The 20,436-nt window shown below is 46.4% G+C and overlaps 1 protein-coding gene across 7 annotated transcripts in view; it reads right to left on the minus strand.

Moving 5' to 3' along the window:
- LOC121599724 overlaps window positions 1–20,436 on the minus strand; it is a 131,053-nt gene that overhangs the window by 67,236 nt on the left and 43,381 nt on the right. The gene's annotated exons all lie outside the window — the stretch shown is intronic.

Here is a 20,436-nt window from a genome sequence, read left to right on the forward strand (position 1 = left end):
TAATTGAGGTTCCTGGAGGGAAGATGTCCTGGCTGGATATTCCTGGTGATCCTTGAGACTCTCGCAATGCATTTCTTATATGAAAATGACAGCCCCGACAATCCAGTTTTGTAATATTTTCCAAGATCTTCAAGGCTTCAAGCGTTGAGCTTCAACAAATTATTGGTCATTCGACATGGGTTGCCGTGAAAGGTGACGAATATAAATCATTGGAGCTCCCGTACAAGATTCATTGTTGGGTATTCGAGATCCTAAATGAGGATGTGGACACAAAATGTCTGAACAGAATTGAATGCCATACTCTGGTGAAGTCTTGAAAGCCTGTAAAGACCGACATGTCTGCGTATGACGTTACGCCAAATAGAAGAACTCTGGTGATTGAGAAGTCTATTGATCACAGCACTGTAAAATCCCAACTCGGTTCAACTGTTCAAAATTCTGAAGGCGTTGTAAGGTCTCTCAAAACTGTGATTCTTATATCTTTATGCCTGCTGGTAAAGGATTTCATGAAATCCCTCTTTAAAATTGCTTCAGACACCAGCCATTTGCAATTCCTGATGAAGATGTACTGATTGGATATTCAAGATCTTGTATTTGAGAACTACATATCAAGATTCGGCGTGGATAAAACCCAAGAAGAAAGCAGCAATATTTTAGAGCCAATTTAAACCCTGCTCCAGATATGGAAAAAGTAACTTTTTTGATGATCCTCCAAGACTTACAAACTATCTAAAACACAATTTCCATCCACCTCGGAACTGCCCCAGCTTGTAATGCAAACAATGTCCTCGCCGTGCAATGAGACGAGGTCATCCCGAGACATTCTGCAGCATGCAGATAACCAGTTCCCAGTTGACTGATCAACTTCAATCACCGGCTCAGTCTCGGAACGCTAGAACCTATCCCCTATTACGTTCCGATATGCATCCTCTCCCTGCTCAAAGGTATTCCAACAAGCCGCTCCCATCCCCGCTATTCATTTTGTTTGATAAAATTTCCCGTCACGTAGCAACGCAGCCGAGCATTGCCCTGCCGGCTACTGCCCAGCCCAGCGTGGTATTAGCAAACTTTGCCGACAACGCCGAAACTTGACCGACAGCACGACGGGATCGACGGCACTGCAACCGAGACAGTCCAGTCCAGTGCTGGGCCCGTGTGGGCCACCGTTTGGGGACAAAGTTTCCCGACCGACCGGATACACCCCTGTGTCGGGCCAGTGTGTCCGGTGTCGCTGCGGCAGGGGCAAATGTTTCAAATACTTGCGCACGGCAAAACTTCACTCTTCGCTGTGGCTCTCTTTTGTGGCTCCTGCGTGGCCGGTGGATGCGGCGTTTGCTAGTCGTTTGTACCACAGCAAAGCAGCAACAACAGCAGCAAAAAAGAAAGGAACTAATTTTTAACTATGTCTAGCTGGAACTACGGGCTTGAATATATGCATGCGGCAGTTTTGGCGGGTGGGTGGGGGGGGGGGGGGGGGGGGGGTGCGCACACAGAAACAAACAACATATCTTCATCAGGGCCTCCGCCGGGGTCCGGGTAAAACGAACCCGCCAGTTTTTGGGTACCGTGGGTACGGGGTCATTCAGCGTTTTGTTGTTGCCGTCGTCCGGGCGGTACTGCGGTGCCCGGAAACTGGAGCTGGAAGTTATTGTGCCGAAAGTTCCGTTCTTCCGTGAGCGGTGCGGACACTAACGAGAACGCCTTGATGAATTGACCCGGGCCCGGGCGCTGTGCGAGATTGGCATCGACGAAGATAGCGAGAGCCGGCAAGAAGATACAGAAACTAACTTTGCTTTCACAGTCAGCGTGGTTGTAGGTATAGGTGTGTGTGTGTGTGTTTTTTCCTCATCTTGTTGTTGCCACACACCTTTTGTTTGGTTTCATTGGCCGCGCGTTCCGACCGACGTTACAAATGCGCCACCGGTGGTGTTTTGTTGATCGGGCCGGCCAAAAGTTTGGGAAATTCGAACCTAAACGAACTCCAAAGACGCAGTCCGCCCTCCGTCTGGGGCTGTTTTGTGCAAACAAACAAACACACACACACACAGAGAAGGAAGCACGAAGATCGGCCGGAAAGAGAGCAAAAGTTTGTGTTCATTTCTGCAATGAAGGAGACGCTTTGTTCACGGACCACACCTTTACAGGTGCGCTGAGTCATTTCATCCACTACTGCGCTACTGCTGCGGTCGACTTGCTGACTGTCTGGCTTGGTTGGAGTGGAAATCTCTTCCCAAAAAAAAAAAAAAAAAAAAAAAAAACGCTACCAGATGCAGCACACCAGACTTCGCAGCTCCGGTCGGCCTTAGCAAGATGTAAGATAAGGTGAAGTTTGCTCTAAAAAAGGGGAACTCTGTGGCAGCTGTGGTGCTGAACTTTCCTTTTCATGCTTCCAACAACCAAGCCTGCTAGTGCTGCTTATTATGTGTGTGTGTGTGTGTGTGTGTGTGCTCTGTGTAGCGTAATCAGTACTGCAAACAAAGTGCCTCGCCAACACCGATCCAATCATCCGCGGGCGGCGAGTTCTTGGCCCGAAAGGAGTGAATTATTCCGGACCCAATTTACACCTGCCCGAGTGTGTGTGTGTGTAGCTCCGTTTTTGTAAGGCTTTGCTGACCACACGCGGCTTTCCAGCTGCCTACACACACACACACACACACCGGAGTTAATTAAATTCGTTTTGCATCACACACACACAAACACACCTGCCTCCTAATAAAGCTGTTAATACGAAAGTAAAACCACTCGGGCTTTGCGGCTGCTGTACGAAACTGCCCATGAGACAGCGCCTGATGTTAAGCGGCTTGTGAGTGCCGTTTTGTCACACAGATAGCATAACTTAAGGCGTCTTGCACAACCAATTTAAATTATTTGCTATAAAAATGATATTTGTCAAAAAAACGCCTACAATTATGCAATTCGCATCGCAACGTTGGCTTAATAGCGCTCTCCACAGCTGGGTGGTACCGAGCCGATGAGAACCGTTGCGTAGGAGCGCAGACAAACTTTCTGGCAGGTGATGGAGGTTCACCTATTTTGCAAAGGTTGGATGCTTTGGCTCAACCTCACACGTAGAGAGCGCTCATCTTCGTTTCGTCAAAAACTCAAGCCACAAATTTGATTTCCAAAAATTCTTCAACTAAAGGCTTAACACACTTCCTTTCTCACAGTACCGGGAAGCCAAAAAAGACAGAGAGAGACAGAGAGAGAGAGAGAGAGAGAGAGAGAGAGAGAGAGAGAAGATGAGAAAAAAGGAGAAGTATGATCGTCTCGTCTGGTGGCCAACATGGAGAGCCACCCGTTCCCGTCGTAAAACCATGCCAACGTAAGCTTGCCCGGTACGCACCGGGGCGGGAAAGTTTTCCCTGTTCCGATTTATTTGTTCACTGTGCGCAGAGGAGAAGGGAGATGTCGGGCAGGTCGGTTTGGTGGAAGCATCTCTAACCTGTTTAAGGTTTGATTTTAAAACCACCGTACCAAACTTCCAACGGATGTGTGTGTATGTGTGTGTGTGTGTGTGTGTGTGTGTGTGTGGTGTGTGTGTGTGTGTGTGTGTGTGGTGTTGTGTGTGTGGTGTGTGTGTGTGTGTGTGTGTGTGTGTGTGTGTGTGTGTGTGTGTGTGTGTGTGTGTGTGTGTGTGGTGTGTGTGTGTGTGTGTGTGTGTGTGTGTGTGTGTGTGTGTGTGTGTGTGTGTGTGTGTGTGTGTGTGTGTGTGGGAGGGGCTCTTTTTTCAGTGCCAAATTTTCCTCCCACACACATACGCACGCAAATTACACCGATCTACCTGAGCGGGTTGTGTGCCGAGTGCCGAGAAGTAGCTGCGTCACACAAAAAAAAACCCTAGACGTCCTTCCCGGAGCGTTCAAACTTTTGCTGAACTTTGTCTGTCACTCTTGTGACGTATTTTTTTTTTGCTTTTAATTTGCCGTTGTTATGCTTACACTCCTGCTGGCTGTCCCACTCTGGCGCGTGAGCCACCTAATACCTCGCGCGCTGTGCGTCTGCAAGTGATTATGGTAATTATCATCCAACAATTCTGGCAAAACTTCAAGTGATTCTTTCCCGTGCGTGCTATCTTTCCACGAAGGCGAGGCTGTCCGGCTCGGGCAGCAGAAAAGAAGTGCCGAACCATCGTTCCCGGAAGCAGCACAATACAACATCGCATCGATTAGGAAGCTTCCCGGGCCAGCATGTCACTTGCTATCTTAAAAGCGCGTTACGTATTCCGCTTCCAGCGAGCGCTTTCAAAATGGCGAAGGTGACGCTGCCGACGACGACGACGATGATGGATAATGATAATCGACGCCCGGGTACATTCCACGGCTTGTGTACCGCGCCATCCGGGCAGCTCCGATCGGCCGAACTTCCGCGCACTTGACGCAAACTGCCATAAAGGTCATCCCCCGGGCGGCCATCATCACACAGTTGGGCGTCAGTTCCCTTTATCCTACCCATTTGCTTTGTGTGTGTTGTGTGTGTGCGTGTGTCACAATATACCTCTCTTCTGATGAACAGGGGACCCCCCCTCTCTCTCTCTCTCGCACCTTCATCAAAATGTAATTTGTTCGCTCTCCACACCCGAAAACCTCAATTATACCTCCATCAGTGGACGCACCCAGCCGGCCCAGGATCTGCTTCCCGAGGCTGCTTAACGGACGGACTATTAAGATTTTCGGTCGTTACACCGTTCGGTTCGGCTTTCCGTTATCTTCCTCTCTCTCTCTTTCTCTCCCGCTCCGCTGGAGAGGACAACACTGGACGCTTCTGTGCGCAAAGGTGCGCTGGGAATTTGGATCTTCTTCCCCCCTCCCCCCGATGTCACTTGAGCAGCCGGTGTGGCGTGTCGTGTTGAAATACTTCAGCTCAGCTCCGGTAACTTGCCGCTTCCGGGATCACTTTGGGCCGACGCAACACAGCCAACAACAAAGCAAAACAAAAAAAATGAAGAATCTCGACGCGAAGAGAGCTCTCCGCAAAGATTGCAGATTTCATCTGGGTTTTGGATAGTGGGATAGTGGGTAACAAAAAAAAAATTATAAAAAAAATTAACTAAAAAATGGATTTAAATAAAACATTTTTAAATGATTCATTCAATTTCATTTTCTGATCTCCTCCCTTCCCGCAAATTTCCGTTAAATGCCTTCTAATCGCCTTGTAATCGCCGGCGAATTGAAGGCGATCAGCAGTGCATTTAGCAGTAATTAAATGCCTTTGAAATATGTCAATGAAAAATGTCGACTTTAATTTGAAATTTTAAATTGCAGAAAATCTTACAAGCGTCTTCAGCATTATTCGGTGGTTAAACCAACCCGTTAAAAGGTTAATATATCAAGCTCATTTCGATAACTCTAATAAAAAGAAAAATGAGATACATACTTCTCCCATCCTGATAATGATGGGTGAATATAATGTAATTATTATGTTTTTTAAAAAGGTATTATTTTAATTTTGCTTCACATTAATTTAGTTTATATTAACTATAGCAAGAAAATATTAATTTAAAAAGAATTAAACACAAACAAAAAATCATAAAAATCAAGATTTGAACACACGCTTTCTCGGTTCGGAACCAAATGCGTTGTCACTGCTCTATTTGGCAGATATATCAGTAAGGGTGCAAAACCAGTATATAAACAAGCTAAGATGGCGGCAAGCTATCTGTTCTTGTTGAATCAAAACGTTGAAAGATTTCGAAGAGAACCCGTTACAGCCGTGAAAGTTTCGGTTGAAATCTTTATTCGCCTTCTAAGGCGACTCCGAATGTCTTCAAAGCCGTTTAATGCTGGTAGGGCAGTGTGGGAGTTTTGGAATTATTGGACTTTTTATTTTTTCTATTTTTTGTGTTTGCAATCTTTCCAAAGCATTGCCCATAGTGCGTTCCCATTTCGCTGGAAGGCAAAATCTGATACGGAATAAAAATTTAAAATGAGCTCAAATCAAACACACACTACCGGGACCGGGTACGAAGCGTGGAGGGGGAGAACAATTTGAATAAAGTGCCAAAGGAAGGAAAGCAGGCACGGTGCGCAGGGTGAGGTGACAAATAAAATCGTTTTCTCAGTTTCACAACTCAACCGGAGGGTTCAGGTGGGGGTTCGTTCTGCGTGTATCTCGTGCTATCCTGCAAAGGTAAGTCAAACTGGCGTACGTTGGGACAGTGAAAGTTTCAATCTCGCAAAGCGGAGTTTAAAATAAAAAGATAAAGGAAATAAACGCTTTGTTAAAGCGCGATTTCGCACAGCAAAAGCGAAAAGCTGCGCCGACGCTTCGCTGTTAGCCTACCTTGCAGGGGCAACGGAGCGAGAGAGAGAGCAGTAGAAACAAAGTCAAATGATAAATATGACATTACACGACATTCGATACCTCATCGCATGTCAGCCAATGATCTTACCACACCCCTTTACACTGTAAACACACTTGCCCCCCCCCCCCGCTCCTCTGTGCTTCCGTGCTGCACTGCCTGGCGCACTGGAAGCTGTTGCTTCGCCGCCTGCTGTTGGGATGCTCCATTTGGCTAGCACTTTGCCCGGCACAAGGCACTGTGTGTGGGTGTGTTTTTTTCGGCTTCGCTTTGCTTTGCAGCAGAATATTTATCTTTGTCGGGCATTCGCACGCGCGCACGCTGCGTAAAATTACATAACGCCCTTCCCTACTTCCCGCTCAGCGAGTGGGCGGCTCACCTATACGGCGCTGCCGGGGCGGGAGCACTTTTTTTTTTGCGCTGTAGCCCGAGCCCTTTCGCTTCCCTTTGCGCGGCTGGAAGCGCACCGACTTCATCACATTCTCCGTTGCCGCTCGTGCATGTTGTTCTTTCCTTTATTATTAACGGTTTTGCAATCGCACATTCTCGCGGCCCTTCAGCTGACAGTAGCACACACACACGTGCGCGCCAACAAAACACGCAGAGTGGTATGGGGGGGGGGGGGGGGGGGGGGAGCGTAAGAATTCTGTTCCCGTAGCCGTCTTCCGTTAGCCTACTTTTATGGCTGTGTCGGGTCGTGTCACTTCTTTTCAACGGTTTTTTTCTTGTATGTGTGTGTGTGTGTGTGTGTGGGTGTGTTTTTTTTATATTTTTATCTCCCGTTGCTGCGTTGCGCTATTTGTCAAGTCGTCGCTCCTGCGGCTCCTTCCGCCCGGGAGGCGCCTGGTGTTACGCAGCATTACCCATCGGACGCTTTCCTTGTACCGCTTCCAACCCCTCCCCGCCCCCTTTCACCTCATTTTCACCCCCTCAAAGGTCCAGCAAAAGTTGGAGCTGGAGCATTTGATTGTTCGCCAATTTATTTGTGACTCGTTTGTCTCGCTGCCTATCTCGCTCACTCACTCACTTTCTCTCTCTTTCTATCTCTTTTTTCGTATTTCACTTTTTTTTTAGGGAAAAAGAAGAGAAAACATTCGCCGAGATTGAGGGCAAAGGCACACGGGGTTGCTTTTATTTTCCACCAGAATGTTTCCCGCTGGCGTGTGTGTGTGTGTGTGTGTTTGTCTATGTGGGTGTGCTGGAAGGGACATCGTGTTTGTTTAGGTAGATTTGCTCAAAGCTCTCCACACACACACATACATATTCCAGCGCACTTTGTCCCCCCCCCCCCGTTGGAAGGGAAAATAAGGCTGAGGCAACTGTGTGTGGAGGGTGGGTGGGAGGTGTTGGGGTGGAGAAAAAAGTTTGCTTCCAAACTTGAACAATTTGTCCTCCAAGATGTCGGCACGAGGTTTTTTCGAGGCGGGGAGGAGGCTCGCCCACTTCGACTTCGAGCGGCAATAACGAACCGCAGAGGAGGAAGAAGAAGACGACGAAAAAGCGGGGCAGAGTTGCAAAAGAAATGGTAGAATCGAACAGTAGAAGCAAAAACAGCAACAACAAAAACGCAGAAAAGTGGCCGCAGACGAAGCGAAATGTAGAAAGAAATCAACAGGATACAATAATAACACACACACACATACACACATAGCCAGACATAAAGAAGCAACAGAAGTGGAAGAAGAACAGCAGCAACAAAAAGAAGAAAAAACACACACACACACCACCCGAAAGAGAATCAACCAATGCAATCAGGAGATAGTGAAAGGAGAAAAACAACCCACAATTCGTGGCCAATTGAATCAACTTCCGCTACTCAAGCAGGAAGGCGGGTGGGGGGGGCTGCGGGAACGGTGCACCACGGTGGAAACGATAGGCAAATTTTGGTTCTTCAAAATTTACTACCTTTCCCCCCCCCCCCCCGACGCCACCGCAGCTGAAGACGTTAGCCATGTGAGTGTCAGGCTTAGTTGCTTTTTTTGTTTGTTTTGTTTTCGGGTTGGGTGTGTTGAAATGGATTCAAATGTCTGGTTCGTTCGTTGCTGTTCCTTTTTTTCGGTTTGGTTTGATCGCTAACGTGCACAAAATTGATGCGTGTATGTGTGTTTCACTCTTCGGCAACCCTCACCACCTTCCCGGGACACTGTTGTGCGGGCAACGGAGCGTACCGCGTAAAATGAGAGACGATACGTTTCAGCCGTGCAAAAAACAAGAAGAAAAAATAAAAAAAGCGACCAACAAATCTCTCTGCACCTGACAGGGCCGTAGCGATACAAAGTCGGTGCCGTGCGGATGGCCTACCTTTCAGGCGGCGGCGGCGGCTGCGATTACGTCAAGAGTTTAGAGTAGGCTCTTACGGGTGTTTCGGAACGTTCTCGGTTTGTGAACGAACTGACGGCACTTAATTGTACTTTTACTCAAACGCACAGCGGCACAAAGAAGGGACAAGAGAGGGGCGACGACCCCGTCAGTCAGCAGATCTGTAACAAACGCGCGCCGCATGCCTCGTGCATCCCGGGCGGTGTGTTGAAGTACGTCTCATAAATCGTTAACTAAACCCATCAGCAGCAACTGGGGCGGAGAGTAGATGGAACACATTTTTGTTGCTGTTGTTTCACCTTTCCAAGCCGGGTAAAAACTTTCCCCGGGCTTTATCGCCCATTCGCCATCGCGTTGACCTTTGCCGCCGAACGGTGCAGCTTTCACCGAGCACGTAATGCGATAACTCGTTCCGGAGGAGCTTCAAAATCTCTGACGGACGGCACGGGACGATAAAGCATCTTGACTCGTGCCTCGCAGCATCTCAATCGCTCGTCCGCTTGCGACACCCACAACCGTGTGCCGGTAGCGGGGCGGCTCTAGAATCCACGCAGAAGGATGGCGGAGGATGGCGCTCCAATCGATACACAAATTAAAAGCTAATCACTGTCAATTAGCATGATTAGATCGGAAGTTTTCCCCGCAACGGTTTGGCTGACCCAGGGAAGGGATGCAGGCCGGTCGCAAGGCCTGGCCGGTCCCAAGTAGCTGACAGGCTCTTGATGCGTGCAGTAGTAGGAAGGGACAGTGAGGTAAATTGTTTTATCAGTACAGCTGTATTTATAGGCAAATTTCGAAAAAAAAAAAATCGATTGAGAAGTAAATTTATTTAAATGTGAGGCTAAGAGAAAGGATGTTAAAAAAAAAGAGTTTTGGGAGGCAATTTATTTGCCTTATGAGCAGGCTTGAGCGCAAATAACAAAAATAACACTTTGAACACCTAAACGTATGTAATGCTATATAAAAGTTTGTTTTTGAACGCCTAAAAGTATGCAATTAAAAATGAAAATTATTTACAATAAATGATAAAAACTGGCGTATTGCATAGTTTTAGGCGCTTAATATAAGCGAGCGGTTTTGAGGCTTGAGCGTAAATAGCATAAAATTGGTTTCGGAACGCCTAAAAGTATGCAATGCTATGTAAAAGTTTCCATTTTAACGCCCAAAAGTATGAAATAAAATATGAAAATTATTTACATTAAATGATAAAAACCGGCATATTGCATAGTTTTAGGCTCTTAATAGGAGCGAGTGATTTTGTGGCTTGAACGTAAATAGCATAACATTGGACTCTAAACGCCTAAAAGTATGCATTGCTATGTAAAAGTTTGGTTTTGAACGCCTAAAAGCATGCAATTAAAAATGAATTTTTTTTACACTAAATGATAAAAACCGGAATATTGCATAGTTTTAGGCGCTTGATAGGAGTGAGCGATTTTGAGGCTTGACCGTAAATAGCAAAACATTGGACTCTGAACGCCTAAAAGTATGCAATGCTATATAAAAGTTTGCTTTTGAACGTCTAAAAGTATGCAATTAAAAATGAAAATTATTTACAATAATTCATAATAACTGGCATATTGCATAGTTTTAGGCGCTTAATAGGTGCGAGCAATTTTGAGGCTTGAGCGTAAATAGCAAAATATTGGACTCTGGACGCCTTAAAGTATGAAATGCTACATAAAAGTTTGCTTTGGAACGCCTGAAAGTATGCAATCAAATATGAAAATTATTCGCAAAAAATAATAAAAACTGGCATATTGCATAGTTTTAGGCGTTTGATAAGAGCGAGCGATTTTGCATGATTTGACCTTTTTTCGTGGATTGTATTGTATTGTTTGTTTCAGTGTATTAAATTAAACATTAATATTAAAATACTTCCGATTGCTAAAAAATCATTCCTAAAATGACGATTCACTTACAGCAACTTCCCCCACTGTACAGAACGGATAAACTGACTTATCGTGGATGATGCTTGCCCGTGCCAGCGTACCGATTGGCGGATGATGGCGAATGGTTTTTATCTGTCCCGTCAGCAGCCAACGCAACGCCAGAAACGCTGGCCGAACGGAGACGAGGGGGCGGCCGGAGGCATTAAACTGTCACTTAATCAACATCAACCCAGGCAGCGGCGTACGCACTGGCCCGAGTTGAAGTAAGCTCATTATCTGCACCGAAGATTTCTCCGCTAATTAACCCGATAAGCGCGAGCGTGGACGCGGAGAGCGCCTGTCCCTGCCCTTCGATCGCCCTGCCGTGCTGTGTTGTTGATGTTTCGCAAGTGTTTACAGTCGTGTTACGTTTTTGGTTTGCTTTGCTGTTGCCCTAGCGTGTTGCACGCTGCAACCGTTTGATGTTACACGGGCTCTGTCCGCAGCTTAAAGCTTAATCGGCGTTCGGGAAGGCGGGTTATGGAAAATCAGCTTCCGTTTTTTTGTTTTGTTCATGCCGTTATCCAAATCCCGCGTGATTTTTCCCCTTTCACGTGCTTTCCACAACTCTCCTCCTATTTCCTCGATTTTCAACCCTCCCTCCCCGTTTGCCAGCACCCCCTGTTTAATCCCCGGCCTGACTCACAGGCAAATGCGATTGCGTTGTTCGACGACTTCAAATGCCGCCACGGCGTGCCAGCCCCCAAAGCCCCATGGTAACGTGCGCGTTGTAAGCGAGCGAGCGGGGCAAAACATTCCCGCTTCACACTCCAAGTGTGTTCTAGGGTAAAGGCAAAAAAAAAAAGGTGGAAGCAAAAGGAAATATAAAACTTCAACACACGGCCCACGTTGGTCTTTTTATTTATTTGTTTTTTGCGCACCGTGCAGAAGAATGCGCTTTCGTTCGCATGAATTTGACTCGGCCAAACCGCCGCCGCCTTCCCGCCGTGCTCAATCCCATCGGCAATGATGGCCCTTTAGATTTTTCATATTAAATTTCAGCCTCCGACGTGGTGCTTTGTACCCTTCAACGTAAAAAAAAATGGAAGGGCCCGTTTTATGACGAAGCAACATTTCTTGCCTGTGCGTTTTGTTTTCCCCTGCACTTGGTCGTGTGGGGAAGGAGAGGAGCTAAGCTGTAGCAAACATACACACATACACACACACACACTGGAAGGGCACGCAGGAATTGGTGAGATTGGGTAACATTTCTTTCCATTTCTCACTCAATTGAATGTTTAATGTAGCGTGGATTGTGTGTGGGCGCACGTGTGTGTGTGTGTGGGTGTGTGGGACGCACGTGTATGTGCATGTGTGTGCGTACGTTGGCGATTCTAAGCAGAGCCCGAAAAGCGACGGGACAGCCGCTTATGGGGAACAGTGCCGGAGCCAGACACACACGACACGCGGGATTGCATACGTCGCAGGCGGTTATAAAAGACTACATGCCCGCGGCGCGGGTCATCCGGGAGGTTAGCAAGGATGTGTAAATTCGCCCCCGGCTCGGCATTCGCCCTGCCGATGACCCCGAGTGGGGGCCAGGAGCCGGCGTAAGGGGTAATAAATTGTCGAAGCCAAGAACAAAAAACAAAAAGGCAGCGTGGTTTCACGTGCTTGCACGATGAACTTCTGATGGCATTCCCGGGCGCCAAGGTGAATGCCGTAAAGTGTGCCACCCAATGGCGAATCATTGTGCGCATCATTTTCTCGCCCTTTTGGACAATTTGGAGCAACGCTTTGCCTTCTTGAAGAACTTTTAGTGCTCTGCTAGCACGTTAGATTATTATTTTTTATCGAGCAAAGCACCCTGCTGCTCCCTGTGTCCTTTCCATTTTAAGGTTTTACAACCGTCTTAGGAAAGGACAAAGGAAACCAAACAACTAACCCCAAAAACAAAACCCCCCATTCTGTTCTCGATTGCTCGATTTGCTACGGGGTTGCGGACGTGCGACAGTTCGCCGCTTGGTGCCAACTGCTGCTGCTGCTGATCGTTTGCTGTAACCCGTCTCTGTCTCTCTCCTCATATTGCATCAATTTGGTCCGTTCCTGCCCGACGCCCGCACTCCAAAATATGTTAAATCGGGTGTCACAAACAGTGCGCGTCCCGAATGGACGAAGAAAAGAAAAAACGAACAGGAAAAATCGACACCTTACCCCAACTTACCAGTTCTTGGTCTTGGTCGCCGTAACACCATCTTCGCATCTTTGCCAACCGACCACCAACACTGAACGATGCTGCGGTTGTGTGTGTGTGTGTGTGTGTGTGTGTGTGTGTGTGTGTGTGTGTGTGTGTGTGTGTGTGCATGATTTGCATTCCCCAGTTTATGCAGCTTTGGAGTCCACATCACCAGCAGCAGCAGCAGCAGCAGCAGTAGTTTCGCACCTGTTTTGCATCGCCGGCGTCCGCTGCCTGTGATATGGTAATCTTTTACAATTCGAATGCACCCGTCGGGGCCGCCCGTGCCCCCCGAAGCGCAGCCAATTGTTTGGGTGCGTTACGACGCACGACGGGCAGCAGGCGACGAACCGCACGCGAAGACGTGCCCCCCCCCCCCCCCCGGCAAGTGCCGCCAACCCTGCCGAGGCCAGCAGCGGGTGGTCCCTATGTGTGCTAGTGCTGCCTACACAGCACCATACTGGTAAAATGCAAAATGCGATTTCGATCTTGCTCGCTCGCTCGCTCGGCGGCGGCAGCGACAAGATGACTTCCTAACTGCTGCCACTTCTTGCACAGCGCTGTTCATTTGCATGCCGAGTAAGCGTTTTACGTACCATTTTGTAATTTTAAAACGAAAGTGCTCTCGCCTCTTTTATGTCATGGGGGGGGGGGAGCATTTTTCGCCTGCGCCTCGAGAAGGTGTGAATATACTGCTCGTATTTTTCTTTTTTTTTATTGCTTCTTGTTTGGCACCCCTCTTGTAACGCGTTGCGGTGTGCCCGCGTTGAGCGCTTTCGAGCCAAATTACGCGGTCTGCCGCCTGCCGGGAAGGTTTGCCGTAGCGTCCCCCCCCCCAAGTACTTGTTGCCCTTGGCCTCCGGCCCCACTGGTACCATCGCTTTCAATTGCCATAAATCCCACGGTTTCTTTTTCTCAGCGTTCTCAGTTCAGTTCCCTTGCAACAAAAAAAAGAAGAAGTTAGAAATGGAAAATCGACACCCCATGGTTTCGTGGGGGAAGGGAAGGAGAGTGGAGTAGGGGAGAAAGGAAGGGAGGAGAGACTTTGCGCGCGTCTCTAATGCTGACAAACGATACGCCGTTTGGATCGAACTGCTCGCTTGACATCGCGCTGAAATTTCCCGGGGAAATTCCGTCCCAGCACACACACACACACACACACACACACACACACACACCACACACACACACACACACACACACACACACACACACACACACACACACACACACACACACACACACACACACATACTCATACATACAATGTTGCTCATAGGTGGAACAAGACCATGTAGGATGCGACAGACGCCCGGGGTCCCAATGATCCCCGATGCATCACGCTAGTAAATCGCAATTAATTTCCCTTTCCCGCTTGCCGCTGCCACGGCCACAACGGGGGGGTGTTTGTGCGAGGGGAGAAGGCAAGTTCACAAGAAAGATCAGTTGTGTCTATTATGAGGTTTTAGCTGGCAAAAGCTTCGCGATCCTTGGTGTGCTGGGGGTGCATCTGTGTGGGTTGATCGGTAAGCGGCCCCGTAAGCGCCTAACAGTATGCAATTTGCCGCACAAAATGTCTTTTACCAGGCGGTTTATCCTTCGGTTGCGACGTCCAGCGTCTGGCGGTATGCAGTTGGAGAGATTCTTTGATGTTTTGGAACATTTTTGGTAAATATTTAATTTTATAATAAGAAAAAGATGAATATGAAGAAACTGGTTTGCATAAAGTAACAGAAAAGTCCCAAAAATGTTATGTAACACAGTCCTCAGGATTTACAGGGTTTTCCAGGGGCTCTCATAGCTGTGGGACACTTCCTTGACCTTTTCTAATGGGAAGTGAGCTTCATATGTTGATAATTAGACTCTATGGCATCCTTTTTGGACTGTTTGCTTGGAAATTCAAATTAGATTTGTTCAACAAATCACCAACAGACCAATTCCTATTGCATTAAGTTCATTTCACGTATGAAAGAGTCGATAAACTATCCCACGGCTATTAGAACTCCTGGAAAACAATGTATATAAAAAATATTAGATTTATTTATAAAAAAAATACAAAAAAATGTAAACTGTGATTGATTTTAACGTGAAACTTGTTAAGTATGAATCATAATTTAGATCTTTTTCTAAAATATACTTCAAACCACACAAAGCATAAGGGAAAACAGATAATATTATTTTATGCAGCAATAAATAGAAACCGTTGAGCGCATCCGTTGGGCTTGGGAAGGGCCCAGCGCAGCGCCTGCCGAGATGTAATCTTTACTGATCGCCCTTAAACTTTAAGCGCTCTCCATAGCAATGCATGCACTTGCTTCAACTCAGTCGGTACACTTTTCGGTACACCTCGCTGGCCCCTGTTAAGCGCAGTTTTCCATAACGACTTCACTACTACCGCCCCAAACACTCCCTGGTGGAAGGAAAAGCTCGCGCGCGACGGCAGTGCATCTGGGCTTGGGCTTATGCATACGGGCAATCCGTGCCCGTGGGTGCACGTGGGCAGGAAAGCAACAAGAGGAGGTCAACAAACAAACACAAACGCTTTTCAAAATCAACCTCCGAAAGCGACCGCACCAGGCGACGGCCGTGAAGTGAAGATAGTGCGATGCGAATGTGCGAATGTGCTTTTGTGAACTTTTGCAAAGCACTTCTCGCTACACATACACACACACACACAGAGAGACTGACACTGACTAACAAAACACCAAACGGCCCGACTGTGCGCCTTGCGAGCGGTAGGGTGGCAGTAATGATTCTCGTTAGCGGGATTCTTCAAACGATAAAACTTCAGCTGGGAGTTGTTTTCCGTTTTCTTTTCTATTTTTGTTGTTGCTGTTGTTGCCACCACTGCACAAAGGTTCATCCGACGAAAGGCGACACATTCCATTTCATTTGGTTTTTGGAAGGTTGACGCGCGTGATTGTGCACGCTCGGTGTGGGTGCAGGACGGACTGTGCCCCGTTGCGATTGGGCTCGCTGCTTCCCTTTGCCGAGCTTTGTGCCATTATCATAGAACAATCAGCATTCTCGCACTCACTTTGGCTGTGTGTATGTATGTGTGTGTTTCACGAGCTTTAACTTCAGTAAAAAGGGTCCGTTTTGCATGCTGGTAGGTGGCGCGATGGGTGAGATGAATTTTACTGTCAGCAAGGCGCGAGCAATTTCGTCAGTCAGCTCGATGGATGGACGCGGCAGCGAGCTGATTTGAACCGGGGCGGATAGCGAATAGCACGGTCGGGACAGGTTTCAAATAATACCGGCGACGGGGGGGAGGGGAAACGTTAAAACTCGCCCACCATTCATGACAAGGTTGAAGCAGGAGGAAGTCAGTGGGAAAAAAGGAATCTAAAATGCTCACGCGCTTTTTTTTTGTTGTTGAAGCAGAAAAAGGGGCAAAAACGAAGCGAAATCCCTCCCCACCGGCGGACGCGTACAATGGGGAGGGGGGCCCAAAGTGCGATTAGATTATTACTTCTTCGCGCTACTTTGCCTCACAGGCGAAGTTGGTCTGCTTTGGTGCGCTTGTTTGTGCTCGCGCGCGCTGTGTGTGAAGTATGTGAAGGATCGTTTCATAGCACGCCGGTCGCCGTTTTCAGGGGAAGCGCGCGCACGGGCGAGCTTGACGCCTGAAAGGTATGCAAACATTTTCGCAAAGCTATCAAAGCACTTCCAGGAAATGGGTACGGGCGTGCGTTTGCTTTCGTTTCTTTTTTTTTGTCATCCGATATTACACCAAGGCGGGAGTGGAGTTAAGAGAGAGAGAGAGAGAGAGAGAGAGAGAGAGAGAGAGAGAGAGAGAGAGAAGAAGAAAAAGAGCGCAATGGAAAGAGAAGATAGCGAGTAACATTCCAGCCGGGGAATGAAACGATTCGGAAATAACAAAAATCTTCACCGGCGTCTCAGCCGCTGCGATTTTTACTGACGTTCGACAATTTTTATTCCTCCAGCGCTGGCATGCTGGTTTGCTGCTGCTGCTGCTGCTGCCGCCGAGCGGGGCATTCATTACACATTCAAAACGGGGCACAAATAACGCAGCTAACAGTACGGCAAGCTCCATTACGTGTCGTCGGGATTGGCAACAACGCGACAACAAAAAAACAGGAAATCGAAAAAATAACACATACCACCCATTCGAGGGTTGTGGGTAGCGAGAGAGGCGACACAGGAGCACACACACACACACACACACAAAAGCATTCCCACAATTGCCGCCCAAAGTGTACGAGTGGGTGCGCGCGGCCGCCATAAATTCCGCTCCGGCTGCCAAAATACCCTTCTCTCTCGCTCTCTCCTTTGATTCACAATTTTTGAAGAAAGTTAAGATTGTCTTGCACACTGCCGCAAACGGCAGCGACAGGTCCTCTCCATTTATAGGCACAGGCTAAACATGTACCGAGATTTCGGTTGCCCCACGCACTCTCCCACCTTTATTAGCCAAAGTCGGTAAACAAACTCATTAAAATGGCGGTGCAAAGTGGCCCGGTTCTGGCGGGGAGGGGGATCAATCCCCCCCCCCCCTCCACCCAGCTCCGTATCTGGATCGTTTTTCGCAATTCGCACACGCGGATATTGCATACATCGCAGGCGATAAAAGTGACGCTACCACATATTTCTGGGGGCCGGTATGGAATATTTTCCTTCATTTTCCCCTCCAAGCTTTACGATGCAAAAGGGGGGTCGAGAGTGCGTGTATCGCGCGAGGGGCGTTTGGTTTTATGGCTGGATTGTATATTTTCCAAGCAAATAATATGCCTACGAGCGCGCCTACCGCACAGTGGACAATATGGAAAATTGGGAAAATACTGTCTATTTTTCCGTTTACACCGCATCAACTGTACAGCTAAACATTAAAGGCATTCGTTCATTGGTAGCAAATAGTTGGGTTTAAGGCGAAGCGAGCTACTATTATTCCAATTTCCAGGATTTTTGTACAGGGGTTTTCCAAGTTTTTTTTTTATAGATTCTCGATAATTTTTGCATATTTTCCACAATTGTTTGGATTGTTCCCACGATTTATTCAACGCTTTTCAGATTTTTTTAAATCAATTGGTTTGATTTCCGAACAAATGATTCCAATTAACTGTACCAACGATTCAATAATAAATGGGAAACTGGGAACAAATCGAGAGACTCCCTGTGAATGTTTCATAATATATGTATAATTATTTTATTCGTCTGTGGGAATAGTTTGCCGTAAAGAATGGACAATTAATTGTTTTAATTATTTTACAACTTTTTTTCAATTATTTTATCCACCAGGTTCTGTTCGAGTTTTTATTTTATTTCCTTATTCAGTTATGTTATTATTCTTTCATTGTTTATCATTTGGTTTATGTACTTCCTCTTTCTCTACGTACCCACTCAAATGATTTCGAATAATGCTGATTTAGATTTGCGCTGTTCAGTCCTTTATTATTATTATTTTTTGATTATTATTATTATTATTATTATTTTTTATTATTATTATTATTATTATTATTATTATTATTATTATTATTATTATTATTATTATTATTATTATTATTATTATTATTATTATTATTATGATTATTACTATTATTATTATTATTATTATTATTATCATTATTATTATTGTTATTATTATTATTGTTATCACTCTTTTTATTTTTATAATAAATATTATTATTATTATTATTATTATTATTATTATTAATATTATTATTATTTTTACTATTTTTTTATTATTATTTGTTTCGTTTTTTAATCTTCTTCTTCTTCTTTGGCACAACAACCGCTATCGGTCAAGGCCTGCCTGTACCAACTAGTGAAGTGAGCTTGGCTTTCAGTGACTTATTGATTACCGATAGCAGAATAGTTAGTCCTACGTATGGGGGCACGGTCCATTCGGGGCTTGAACCCATGACTGGCATGTTGTTACGTCATACGAGTTGACGACTGTGCCACCAGACCGGCCCTTTTTTAATATTTAGTGATATTTTCTTTGAAAAAAAATAACAGTTTGATTTTATTTAGCAATTAATAAATTAATCAAATCAATTTAAACAAGAGAAATTCAGAATTTTTTTGGATACATTTGTTTTGGAGTGAAAATAAAACTTGACTTGAGTCTGATTAAACAACATATTATGAGGGCTTTTTTGCTTTATAAACGCACAAAAAAAACTATGATACTGCTACTGTAACACTTTTAATTATTATAATTATTTAATATTTATTTATTAATTATTATTTAATAGTTTTTCAACATTATGCTGATAGCATTGTTCCCATAGTTTCTACCTTTTCCTAGTGACCATTGTGCGGTGCCCGGTGCGGTCCTTCGCTATTGATCCCATTGCGGGGAGAAGGGGCGATTTCCGTTCGTACCACCACCGCGGGGGCAAACGATCGTAAAGCAAAGTATTATTTACAGCGATTTGCTTCGTGGGGCCGTGGGGCCGCCGCAAGACATTGAGCAATCGCTTCGCCGCATCGACAAACTACGATCATCACAGCGCGATTCTTTCGTCCGTGCTGCCGCCGTTCGTTATTGCGCTGCCGGTGCGAATTGCTTTGAGTGTTGGGAAGATTCGCACCGTGTTTTTGGGGGAAAAGGGGCACACACTTTGCGGGAGCATTACTGCCCGCGGTTTGGAGGGTGCAGGATGGAAACAAGCACGAGGGAAAATAAATAAACAATTCACATTGTTTAAATAAGAACATTTCACCGCAACTACGCGGGAGAACCGCACACGAGGCACACGGGGCGAGGGCTAAAGTTAAATAATAATTCGAATCGTGTCCAAAACCACACAACACGACATTCCCCTAACCCGCTGGCGGCAATAGTAGTCAAATAGGGGGATTTTTTTGTACGCTTGTGTGTGCAACACCATCAATGCGGATGCAAACAAGGGACGAAAAAAAAAAAACAACTACTGCAGCCACAAATCGAATTGCTCCCGTTGCGTTGGGGCTTCGAGTTAAGAGGTGAATTTTTCAATTCCAGCCCAACTAGATTTGCATCGGAACAAATAGAGCCCGGCGCACGGTGCAGCTGAGTGGCAGTTACCACAGTGCCGTCATGGCTACCTGGCCGAAAGAAGAAGAAGCAAAAAAACAACACAAGCAAACAAACACACTCCGCCTGCGTGCGGCAGTAGCCGGTGCAGCAAAAGCCCCGGTGCGCATAAAATATAAATGAAAATATTAAATTTGAAAGTAAAACAACAAACAACCAGCCAGCCAGCGTACCAGTAATAAACAGACGCGAAAGCAGGTGCGGAGCGTTTGGGAGCGCATGCAAACAGGCGCGCCCCTGAAAGGTAGGCACACCGCAATTCCCCCAAGGCACGGGCTCGATAGCGCGGGAGCTGCAAAAAAAGCTGCAGCACCGGGCGCTGCAGGTCGCGCAGGAAAATATCCATCTTCATTTTATTTATTTTGTCGCATCCGATTTGATTCCATTCCCCCTGCCTTCCCCTAACCACGAATCAGGGGGGGGGGGGTGTGGAGGAGGACGCTCGAACACGTTGAATCATTTTATTTTCGCCCCTCATTCCAATTATTAAGCCAAACCAGGGGCTCTGCTTGCTGTGGTATTGTATTGCTCTGTTTTTTTTTTTGTGCTTCTCCACTTTCGGTTATTATTTGCATCCTTTTCCGACATGTGTGTCCGTGTGTGTGTGTGATTTATTTGGCAGCAAAAAAACATAAACGATACACACAATGTTCTCATACGCGCTCGCCCG

The sequence above is a fragment of the Anopheles merus genome, chromosome X (genome assembly GCF_017562075.2).
Source record: "Anopheles merus strain MAF chromosome X, AmerM5.1, whole genome shotgun sequence".
NCBI lineage: Eukaryota > Metazoa > Arthropoda > Insecta > Diptera > Culicidae > Anopheles > Anopheles merus.